The sequence below is a fragment of the Anas platyrhynchos genome, chromosome 1 (assembly GCF_047663525.1).
Source record: "Anas platyrhynchos isolate ZD024472 breed Pekin duck chromosome 1, IASCAAS_PekinDuck_T2T, whole genome shotgun sequence".
In the NCBI taxonomy this organism is placed as follows: domain Eukaryota; kingdom Metazoa; phylum Chordata; class Aves; order Anseriformes; family Anatidae; genus Anas; species Anas platyrhynchos.
In genome coordinates this window covers 129,908,518-129,920,989 of record NC_092587.1, presented here as the reverse complement: position 1 = coordinate 129,920,989, position 12,472 = coordinate 129,908,518, and positions in this window count along the sequence as shown.

Below are 12,472 nucleotides of genomic sequence, written 5' to 3'. Positions count from 1 at the left end.
AGAACATTGCTTTTCTTGAGTTATTGTTGAGACACTGGGGCACCAGTCAGACAAAAGGTGCATTCAGTACTTCAAGCACAGTGTGTGTGACCTGCCTGCACAGTTTTGCAACTGTCCCTTCTCACATTGCCTGCCTTTCAGCCCTTCCCCACTCCCTGTCTCCTCCTAGTCTCTTCAGGGTCATGAGAGATTGTTCTTGACTCCCTCCACTGCTGTCAGGGTCACATTACTCCAGAAAACAGCCTTGAGGGTAAGAGGGAAGACAGAGGTCACCAGGCAGAGGGGTGGATAGACTACCTCAAAATGCACTTGCTTCTCAGGGCTGAAGCTTCCTGAAACAGCTGTGTGAATTTAAATGTTTTCCCCTTCCTTTTTTCCTATTTTTTCCAGATCCCCAACCATAGCCTTGACAAAGGACTTGGTGTTAACTGCAGCTCTCATCTCCTCAAAATTTTGCATTTAGTCTATGTAGTCTGTGTTGTTTAGACTCCCATCCTAAAACTACACTGTGAACTCCTTCTGAGAATTTATGCAACAAAAAGCTAACCTGGCAAAAAAAAAAAAAAAACAGTCAGGAAGGAAGGCAGGGAGGGAGGAAGGAAGGAAGAAAGACAACGTTTTTGGTGAAATAGCACCCTTGAGCATGCACTTTGTCAAGCATCAAGGAGAGTGCAAGGGGAAATGTTTGGATGTGCAACTAAGTATAGGAAGAGAGCTGCAGAAATTTCACATCGGATTGGTTGTTACTGAGGTGAGTGAGACAAATTGCTCATGGAAATACCTATATCTCTCCACTAACTACAAGAAAAATACCTGTATAGCTATCTTGGGCTGGACACCTACCTGTCAAACAACTTGAATTAGGTAAAATGCATCCTTTCACTTAAAGCTACATGTATTTTTGTGGTTGGTGCTGAGGTCTGAATCCTGCCCAGATTCCTTATAGGCACACAAGTGGGAATGAAGGGAACTGTGCATCCTGCTGGGGCTCTGTTTCTTTTTACTGTGCTGGTTAAAAGTCCTGTGCACAAACTAATCATGGAGTAACACCTGGCCTAATGCACAGTTAGTTAACTTAGATATTGGGACTATTTACAATTCTTGAGAGAGTCAGATCCTTCTTGGCAGAGAACTGCACAGACACAAGAAAATACTTTCTGCTCTGCTTTATTGGCAAGTATTGGCAAGAAGGCTTTTTTATTTTTTTGCTAGCAAAAGCAAGTCCATATTTGATCATTGCTGTGCATTTCTGCTTTTAGAACTCCAGCTAATTATTAATGGGTTCCTGGCTCACATTCCTCAGTAAACAAACAAACAAAAAACAACAATAACAACAACAAAAAAATGTTATTGCTCTGGGCTAGAAATACCTGCAACTGAAATCACAGCTCAGCAGGTGACAGGGGTTCCTAATACCCACAGACTCCTGTGAAACCTTGAGGGTGTGTACTGTCTCCACTCTTCAGTGGTGCACTGAACCACTCTGTCCTCAGTTTGTTTCTCGACTCCATTGTTTCACACCAGCTTGTGCACAGACACTCTTAAATAAGAGAATTCCTCCAAATTCCAAGAAAAGCAATTTAGATGTAGTGATCTTCCATTAATTCAGGGTTTAGCCACATCTAATACCTCATACCTATTTGGTTTTCATATATTGTGGTGAGGCTCTGGTTTCAATCACCAGGAAGGCTTCCTGTGATAGATTCATTTTCAGCTTTGAACAAAGAAATTGGGATTCCTTGCACATATGGCCACTTCCCACTGCATTCCTGAGACACAGACGTTTGGTCCAGTTACATGCTCATAAGGCTGCTGGCATTCATTTTTTTCTGGAATGGGTTTTGTTCTAGTATAATGATAATACATCAAAGTGGGCCCACCTTTTCTTATCAATTTCATAGAACTGTCCATGTTTGAAGGTTGCATTTCCCATCAGTCAGGAGAAATGCAAGAGCCAAGGGAAAAGTTTTCATCTGGTCTTCAATCACAATGGGAAGAGAGTGTATGGATCTCATCTCACCCTTCGGACATCCAAACTTCACAGTATTCTTCCTCATACCCAGGACTTATTTCTAATGCAAAAGCTGTTGGAATGACTTACTATTATAGTAATATATATATACATCTATATATATTCTATCATTTTACTTTTTTTTTTTTTTTTTCTTGTTCAATAAAATGATTTTAATATCAGTAAACAAAAAAATGAATGGAAGACTGTTCTTGCACTGGACCTAGATAGGAATGTTAAGGTGGTGTGACCACTTGGTAGTGGTATAGACATGGTTAATTCTTCCTTGCACTGGTAAAGTAAATTGGACAGCTGAAATCTGCACTTGCACTCATTTGGAGGGCTGGGACATGAGTAGCCTGTAGCACTGTAGCAGAGGGAATTACAATAGTTGAGGCATGAAAAATACACTGCTACTTTTTGCAGTGTCCCTTACTTCTGAGCTTTGCTAAGTAGAATGCATGCATGGAAAGGCAAGTAAATGCTAGTTGTTTGACAGTGGCAGGTGATGGCTGTCCCTTGCACACCTTGCTGAAAGAGGTGTCCAATGGGCTAACAGCTCCTCCAGCATCTATATGGTAGGGGTGGTGTGACAAGGCATACCCCATGTCTTGTTCCTTTTGCATCAAGACTTTGCTGAGGGAAATGCCAAAGCGAAGTCTGTTGTGTTCTGTATAAATAGACAAATTTTGTCATAAAAAGGCTCAAGGTTCCCGGGCCCTGGTCTTTGGCCTTGTGATGTCCCAAAGCTGACACATACTTTGCCAGTACGATGGCTCCTTTATCTGTTTACAAGACAGGAGACATGAGTTTTTCAAAGGTGTTTTGCTTACAGTGAAATTTTACTTTACGCTAGTTTTTCCATTCCTTGTGTTGAAACACCCTTACAGCTATAAAGGGCACTCTGTTTAGTGTGAAGTACCCTTTAAATAAACCTGCAGTAAATGATGTTCATCTCAGTTCCGCTCACCATGTAGATAAAGTATATATTATTCAAAAAGCAAGTCAGCTTCCATTATGTTGACATGAATAAAAATAAAAGGGAAAATATTACTCTACCAAAATCCAGAACCTTGACAGCCAGCGCTGCAGAAGGTTTTTGTTTCAGATTTTAAAGGACCAAATATTTCAACTAAGCCTCCGGCTGGAGTCTGTATATTTACATAAATTCCTTTTCTTTCCCCTGGAGCCTGACCCTGTTTCCTGAGGCTTGGGTAAGAGACAGAGTTGCCTTTCTAGCTTTTGAAAGGCTTCCCTTTGCAATCCTGCTTTCTTATTAAGTATAAATGAGAGACCCTTAAAATCAGTCTGCACCACTTGCACTTGATAGAAGATCCCTACTTAAAGACCCTTTTCTCCATCCTTAGAATTAAGTGTTCCTTAAATTACAAGTTTTCTTTAACAAATCACTTGCATAATATTAATGCTTACCACTCAAATCCCTATGTATCATGGGACTTTGAGACTGCATTAGTTTGGGGTCTTCCAGCTCTGTAATTTATGTCTCTCAAGTATGAATAATAACTCCTCTGATACAAATTCATCTAGTGAAGGCAACTTTATTCTTAATAAATATTATGAACACTTGCAAAGTGTCACATGCAAAAAGAATCTCTCCATGTATTTCCCATCAAAGGAGAGGAGCTCTAGTGTGCATGGAAATCACTTTAAGCCCAGCTCAAGTTTCAACCTGTCACTCTGTGTGCTGAAGTGAGTGCAAACCCTGTCCTGATACAAATTGGAAATGAAAGATGTTGACAAAAATTTCAGCTATGTGAGTAATGATTTGTGACTGTTTTGCCTAGGCACCTCAACAGCATTCATGAATAAAGCACTGGGGTTTGGGGGAGCAAATAACTCATTAGAAAAACAATTTCAACTTGATTAGAGATTATTAAGGAAAAAGAACCAAAAAAAAAAAAAAAAGGAAAGGAAAGACACATTTTATGAATCGGTGTGCAAGTGTGCACTTCAGTTTCCCTTCTTTAAATATCTATAGCAATATGTAAAATTTGGGTCAAGTCTTTAACCATAGGCACCTGCCAGTGGCAAGTTGCCAATGCACAGTGCTGCTGTCAGCAGATTGTTTCTGCAGGGTTTTGGAGCACATCTTGTATAAATGTACAGCTTGCTATGTGTGACTGGCAGATAGAGTTTCACTACGTAGCTATTACAGAAGAACAAAATTTTCTTCTTTATTGTCTAGATGTCAACCCAAAGCTCCTTTTGCAATTAACAATAAAAATAATAGCTGGTTTGACCACACCTGAGAGTCCCACTTTGGATTGGAACCCATCATGATGTCTAAATATGAAACACATTCACATGATCCTGTAAGCCTCATGGTTTTCTCCCATTCTGGACTGTCTTCATTATACAGATAATATTTTATTAAGCAATAATATGATAGAGAAAAGAGGCCCTGTTGCAGGCAAATTCTACATGATACTGAAAAGCTCTTGTACAGAATTCCTAGAATAGCATTCTACATCTGAAAAGAAAAACAGATTTTCCCTTCTGTCCAAAAATAAGATAAAAGTATTTGAAATTGTTGATGTATCCATGCATATACTTGAAAATATGGCCTCTCTCGGACTTTAGGCCAAGCGTGTACTCTTAAATCCCAGCATTTCTGTAGTGAGTATCTGCAGAGCCAAGCACCAAGAGCCCCACCCTGCTGGAAAGTGGTCCTCCCAGACACCCTTTCATTCTAGACATGCCCATTCAGACACAGCTTTCACAGCCTTTTAATCCAATCAGCCCTTACAATCTTTCTTTCACATCACCATCCAGTCTGTTGCGCACATGCAAGCCAATTTTACACTGCAATTGTCCCCTCGTTTCTGAGCATCACATCAGCCCCATTTTCACTCTGAGAAAGCTAAATCCTTTTTTTTTTTTTTTTTTTTTCTCAGACTGCCATGAAGCTGAGAGAACTTTATATAACCTGTATGTTGAGGAGGGAGCAGGAGAGACAATTGGAGCAGGAGAGACAATGACAGCAAAGCTCAGAAGCTCCCAGAAGGAAGATTTCCTTCTGCTTTCTCCTCTATGCCCACCTTTCATCAGACCCAGTTAGTAGGTGTAAGAAGGTGTGAATAGCTTTAAAGAGGAATCATAGATGTAAGGAGACCTAAATACTATGCATGTGATCCTGCACTCTATCTTTAGAAGATGCAGACCAGAATCTGAAGGGAGTCCTTGAGATTTTTGTAACCTAGGGCCAATTTTTCTCACCTGGATCTCTGTTTACAAGAAGAGTTCTCAGAAGGTTTTCATGTTTATTCTTTCTGGTGTTAAAATCAGGGAGTGTTAGGAACCCTTTACAACTTTCTGGTCCTTTATGCTGTGAATGCAGTCCAAACTGGGACAGTGACCCTTGTCCTCAGCTTTGCTGTTTTGTCCTCTGAGAAAAAAATAATAAAAAATAAATAAATAACCGAACAGCTTGTTTGTCTAATACAAGCATAAAATACAGCACCCTGTTGTTGCAGTTTTGCACACTGATGTGACTAGTGACTTAATCAGAAATTGGGAACACTAATACTGCCCTGTGATATATTCCTGCCAAGATGCTGTCTGAAGAACAGAGATAAGGGATATCAAATGTGGTAAGATAGGCAAAAAAGTTTTCTTAGCAATAACAGACACATAAAAGCTCTCCAGCTGATGCTCTAACAAGGAAATAGTTAATGAGAAGTGCTAATAGCACTGAAGTGAAATCAGAATAACACTGAAGTGAAATCAGAGAGTGCCTCATAGGCAAAATAAATTATATGAGCAGAGTGAGTGTCTGTTTTAAGCAGTTTCCAGGTTATCTGGGAGTTTGAAAACCTTGACATAAATGGCTTTTGTGACGTTGGCAGTCTAACTTCTACTTAACAACACCAATGCTTCTCCTTTGTATTTTAGCAACATTTCAGTGTAGTTCATGACATAAAAGAGCAGTCACTCTGCAATTATTCATTACAGTCCCTATGAAGCTCTAGTCACACCTGAGAAATGTGAGCAGTCCTCTTGGCCCTGGAGGCAAAAAAAGGCCTGAGAGCCTGCAGTTTGTATGGCTGTGGTGGTGATGCCAATGTGCTGGTTTCAGACAGCTGGGCTGTGAGATCAGCAGTGAGGCACCTTGGGGCTACACAACCTTAGGTAAGAAGAGCAGGGCAGATGTGAAGGGCACAGCTTGAGGCAATTCTGCCTCAAGATGTTCCCTGGCCAGCCATGCCTCTTGGCTGCCCACTAACCTCAGTGGGAGTGTGCGGGGCGATAAATATCAGGGAATCTTGTATAAACTGATTGCAGACCACTGGTTTGAGTGAGCTGTACTGCTCCAGAAATATTCACAAAAAATTACTGAGGCATACCTCTGGCTGTGTTGTGCTGCTCATGCTGTCCAAGCATGTACAGTACCCCAGGCCCTGCATGTTTTCAATGCTTTTTCAGTGACCAGACTTCATCACACTTGGCTGCTGTGGGTTAATACAGCGATGTCATATTCAACCAAATCAGCTGTCACATCAGCTCTCCATTTTCATACAAACAGCCAACAACAGTTATTTCCACTTGCAGCACTCACCAGCTAAGTCAAATTTTCCACTAATATTTTAACACCAAGGTCATTTCATTGACAGTAGCTAAAGGAAGCAAATTACAAATTCTAAATAAACATTCTCTAACACAGGAATGAGATCCTTTTGTTTATGCAGTTCATATTTAAAGCATCTATAACAAAATCATCAAATTTGTGATTTTCTTTTTCTATGGATGACCAACCTATCTCAATTCTAAGCTGCCTCTTTCACTGCATCTCACATGTAACAACATTGATTAAAAATTTCACTTCTCTGCAACAGCACTCAATCATTCCTTGGTATCTGCATACTTTTTACTAATTCAATGCCTATGACTTGGAAGTCAGATGATTTCTTACTAGGAAAATACTAATGTCATATTATAACAATACTGATTGTGTTACTGATGTTGAAGCTGTGCACAAAGCAAGCATTGTACATTTTTATCAACTTAACAATAGCAAACAAAAGACCAGATTCTGGTTAAGGAAATATATATACTAGTAGCCAATCTGATGTTCTGACTATTACTAAACATAATGATAAGTAGACTGCTAAATTGGGCAGGTTGCTCTTAATCTCTTCTGGCAAATATGTTCAGCTTGGCATAAATAATTAAATATCCAAACATGGATTTGAGCCTGGCTGTTCTGTCTCCCAAGAAAATGCTTTCCCAAACTAACCTCACTTTCTCCTTGTGTGACCAAGCAGCACTTAATTATTTATGCCAAGCCTAAGAGAGGTTGCAATAGCATGCCCATCACGAGTTCCCAAGTTTAGACTTCCCTTGTGAGTGGGAAGTCTAAACAGTCCTGTCCCTGCTTCTGTAAGGAAAGAGTGGTCATGTTGCATATGTGCACATCCCCATTGCTGCTGGATCTAAGGTGTAAAATTCTGTACTGCCCATTGGATTACATCCCAGAGGTGAAGAAAGTCTTCACCTCTGTGAAGTGCTAAGTGCTAATCACCAAGGTCTGTGATTCCCTCTTGCACTCAAGTACAGAGGTAGCAATGTGTTTCTTCATTGACTTCATGGACAGACACACAGACCATGAGAGGAAGGACTTGTCTCTGTGGTTTTGTGCAGCAGAGCAGCAATTTGGGGGTGTAAAACATCCATCAGACATTTGAAACCCCTTGGGGATCTGGTCCATGATTCACGGCACTGCTCAGATGCTGACTCCAGAGTATGATTTCAGCATGGGCCCTGTACCATGAGTAGCCACCCAAACTCATTAGGGGTGTTGAATGAATTAGGCTTTGCTTGACAGGTGAAGAAAGAGAAATGTGGCCTTTTCTCAAACAACACTAAACGAATTCATCTAGGCTGTCATATACAAATATTATCAATAATATTATGCTTCATCAGTCAAGGCACAGCAGAACCAGAATAGAGTTGAACAAAAGAATAATAGCAGCTGGCTATCTACAGCCGTGCAGTACAAGCTTTTTCCATTTAGGTTACATGAACATCTAGATTATTTTCTAATTTTCTTTGTTCCTTGTAGAGGAAGGGATCAAAAGGCAGATAAAAAAGGCACATAAAGTGACCCCAGTGCTTTAATAAATCAGTGTTTTTTTAACATGACCATTCTTGTGGCAGTTTACAAAAGGTCTCAGCTCTGGGCTCTGTGGCATCCTCGTGCTAAAGAGAGAGAAAAAGAAAAAGGATTTTTGTTGTTGTTGTTGGTCTTCTCCTTTCCTTCCTTCTGGTTTTGGCTATCTAACCACCATTTCAGGTCTGCTGAATACATCAAATGCAAATGTTACTGATACCTATTGTCTCAACATGCCTCTCATAAAAATACTGAAGTTACCAAATCAAAACATATAGGGCCAGATTGCAGCTCACCCTGTAAGCTCATTATAAGCAAGGCAGGGATGAAGGCAGGGAGGGAGGGAGCTTTCTCAGGCGGGTGCCTCCTTCTCTTCTTGCAGAGGGGGGAGGGAAAGGAGCGGCTGCTCGCGCAGCTCCCAGTGCAGCTCCCAGCCTCGCCAGCATGATAAGGGACAGAGCAGCTGAGACGTTGCTGGGCTTTACAGGCTGTTGGTCATAAACAGACCTTACAGCTCTGCCAAATCTTTGGTAGTGGGCCAAGTACTGAGGCTTGTTGTGCTCCTGGTCCCTGGGCCATGCTGAGCCCAGAGGAGCCACAAGCTCTGCATCATGCATCCCTGGAGCTGCATGAGCAGGATGGGCTACAAATGCCTAAAAATCCCCATCTGCTCTTGTGACGTGTGTGCTGGCACCCTGCCTAGGCTCTCCCTCCTACCAGTTACTGCTGGTGCCACAGAAGCACATGTGACTGGTAGATGGGGCTGGACCAGGTAGGGAGCAGCACTGTGGTCCTGCCCCATGCTACAGGCTGTGCTAAGACAGGCTGAGCTCAGGCAGCATGCCCCAAAACTTCCTGGAAAGCTGTACCCAAACATGGCCATGTAGTGCTGGCTAGGGGCAAGCTCAAACCTGTGCGCATACACCATGCAATGCAGATGAAGTCAGGGTATCTCTGTGTAAATAGCGTTTAAATAAAATGAAGCAAAAGATCCTGAGCTTGCACTTCTCTTGCATATCTTCCCTTCATGCAGCAAAGCAAAGAGGGAACAGCTTCTGCACATCACTGTGAATAATGCTCTGTGAAAGCAGCCCGCACTTCCCTGATACTGGAAACAGGAACGAGCCTAACATAGCAATTATTTTCTCTTCCCCACCTCTCCCTGCTAATTTTCAGTTACTGGAAAAGACAGGAAAATCAGAGACATGTCTGCCTTCTTGTTCACCCCACTCTGCTGCAACATGCATGAGAAGACATGTTGCTATTGACTTGCAAGGCGATGCGCCTGTTGCGAGCCTGCTCCCTGACGTGCCTGTAAGGGGGAAGGCGGGAGATGCAATTAATTCTGGAAGGAATCCTTCCTGCTGGCAGGCAGCCAGAGATAGCAGAGCCGTAATAGCTTTTGGGCAGCCACGGCACAGAAATTACAGCCATTCACCGAGGACACTCCCGCTAAGCTTCTGCTTTCTCGAAGTAATTGCAAATAATATCACTTGGATTCAGATAGCTGGAGGGGAAACTCAGACACCGACGAACCATGAAACAGCCTGGCCCGAGACCTAAAATAGCTCTGCATAAAAATTCACAGCTGCCCGTTGTTAGAAACATAAACAAGACCATAACCTCTTCTGTTCATCATCAATGAATTTCCTTTTCTTCCCCTTCCCCCACCACCAGCCACCGCAGTTCCAGACCCCATTTCTCCACTCTGGTTCCTGTGTAGCTGTGCCAGACCCCATTGCTCCATGTCCCAGTGCCCGGAGACAGGGTCACGCCGTTATGATGGCCAAGGATGGCTGTGCTCCCACCAAGCTGCTGCCTCCGTCACCCCAGGGTGGGGACTGCAGCCTGCTGCTGATGGCACAGATGGCAGCCCTGCCACAGACATCACCCGTGGGTTTGGCTCCCCTTAGCAGTGGCTCTTTCTGCATAGGGCATCCCTCCCCAGGGACTTCGATCACTCAGATGCGGGGCAAGTAACTGCAGAGGGGCAGCGTGGAAAATGCCAGTGCCTCCAGCCAGCTGTGGCCTCGCGTCTTCTTACTGGTGTGTGGTTTTACGGAACACGTGGGATTTGGTGGGAAAAAAGTCCCAAATTTATATGGACCTCCCATCTCTCCTTGCCTGCAAAGTCTCGATGGAAGAAGGTGATTCAAAACAATCATGCATTTGTTTCAGTGTCCTCAACTAAATGTTGTGATTAAAGCACATGATAGGAAGGAACCAGGAAGGTGGAAATGCAAAACAATCTCTCAAGTATTAAGGTTAATAATGCTGATTCATTGACGAACTAGACTGTAATCCTTTCCTCACATCAAGTAATGGCTCTCTCCATGAATTAGACACCAGGCTAGCCATGTCAGAATCTGATCCATATCTGCAATATAAAAGCAAAGGTCATATAATGACAGAAGGGCCTTGCTGAGAGCAAGAGGTTGCTCCAAATGAGGAAGGCTGGCAGTTATCTATCCTGAACTTCTGTCTTAGGCAATTCACATTACAGTAGCCCTAATGGCGAGACCACAACTAGAGCTTCTGCTGCCTTTGCTGTTGCACAGGCACTCAGTAACCTTGCCTCAGAGCACTTGTGATCTAAACTGATAAGAGAAGTCAAGTAAGAAGGTGGAAGGTAAGGCTGTCCTCTGTAGGAGGAATCTGCAAAACAGTCAAGATCTCCTCAGTCTTGTGACCGAGTCCTGCAACAACTTCCTTATCAAACTTTTTTTTTTTTTGTCTCTAGAAATACGTCACCACGACTAGTAACACCTTCCACTGCTCTAGCCTCCTTTATGCAAAGATCACAAGGTAGCTCCCAGAGGAAGGGATTCACCTCACTGAACGTGGCTGTCTGCAATGCAGACACCTAAGCCTGAGCTGTGCATGATTCACAGCCAGCATGAAACCAGTAAATGCCATCAGTGAGGCATTGGCTACCAGCTATACAACAGGACACACCTCATCCCCTACCGCCCTTGAGAGAGTTGCTCCAAATGGCTGCTGAGGCATGGGATGGACAGCCTCATGGTGTCACCTCTGCCAAATGTCCCCTGCAGCCATGGGCAGCCCTGCGCACAGTGACAGTGCTGCAGTCCTGCTGGGCTGGGAAGGATGCAAGGCGAGGTGCCTGCCAGGTAAAAGTTTCACTCCAGGGCTAAGTGGCAGCACTGGGACTGGAGCAGAAAGCAGGGGAGAGGCTTACTTCAGAAGGACAGATTTGGTCAGACTCCCTCTCTGGACACTCAGGGGTCCACTGTGTTGCACGTTCACTCCAGTCCTTGCATCCTTCAACTGTTGGAAGTCAGCAGGCACTGCTTTGCTTCCCTGCTTCTGTCTCTGCCTCTGCCTCTGCTCCTGGGGTGCACTAATGGTACAAAGATAAAGAAAAAAAAAAAAATGGAGCTCAACAAGCCTATTTGGTATAAGTAAGAAGTCACAGAGACTGTATGTTTACCAGATTAGAGTGGGTAACCTCTTAATGAATTTTCATCTGTGCTGTTGTGGTGTAAATTCCTTATCTAGCGGGCTGTCTGGTGGTCTGCCTCCCAGCCCACATGAGTGCTGGGTGCTGGCCTCCTCTCCCTCAGGCTTTGAGCAACCCCCTTCACAGAAATTACCACAGAAAGTAAAGTTTTCCTTTTCACTGCTTAACCCTTCAGTGGCAGACCACATGCATGAGATACAATGTATGCAAGCACAGAGTGCATGCACATACACAAACTCTACATAAAACATTGCATGCGTGTGCTGTACAAAGAAAGCCAAAATCCACACTAGTGTAATGGCATGAAAAATAAATAGCTCATGACACAGATAACATATGCTGCCTCAGTTTCTTCCCTATATTCAGACATGACTTATTCAGGGCAAAGTGACTGACAATGGGCTCAGATTTACCTTTAAAATTTTATTTATTTATTTATTTATTAATAATTATCCGAATTCAGGAACCCGGCTGCACTCCCTCTAAAGGCAAGCTTGTCTCTCCTATCCTCCTGGCTAAAGCTTCCCAGTTGTTTCTGCGATCCTTCCTTTTGATTATCCACTAACACCTGGCTTTGTGCTGCTTCTAGTAACTTTCCACTCTTTTAAGCCACGATCCTCACAGCCAACCTGGAAAAACTGGTTTGTGTAAGCTTTGGGTAACCCTTTGTGCCAAGCCTATTTCCACCTCAATGGCTGAACCTGGAGGTGTAATGGCCAAACACTGTTCCCAGCAGAGGAGTTAAAGAACATTTCAGGAGGAGAGAAGAGAGGAGAATTCAGACGTGCAAATGCATTTGGCTGAAATCTTCCTGTAAAGTTTATGCTAAGATTCAGATCGTACAATTACAGGA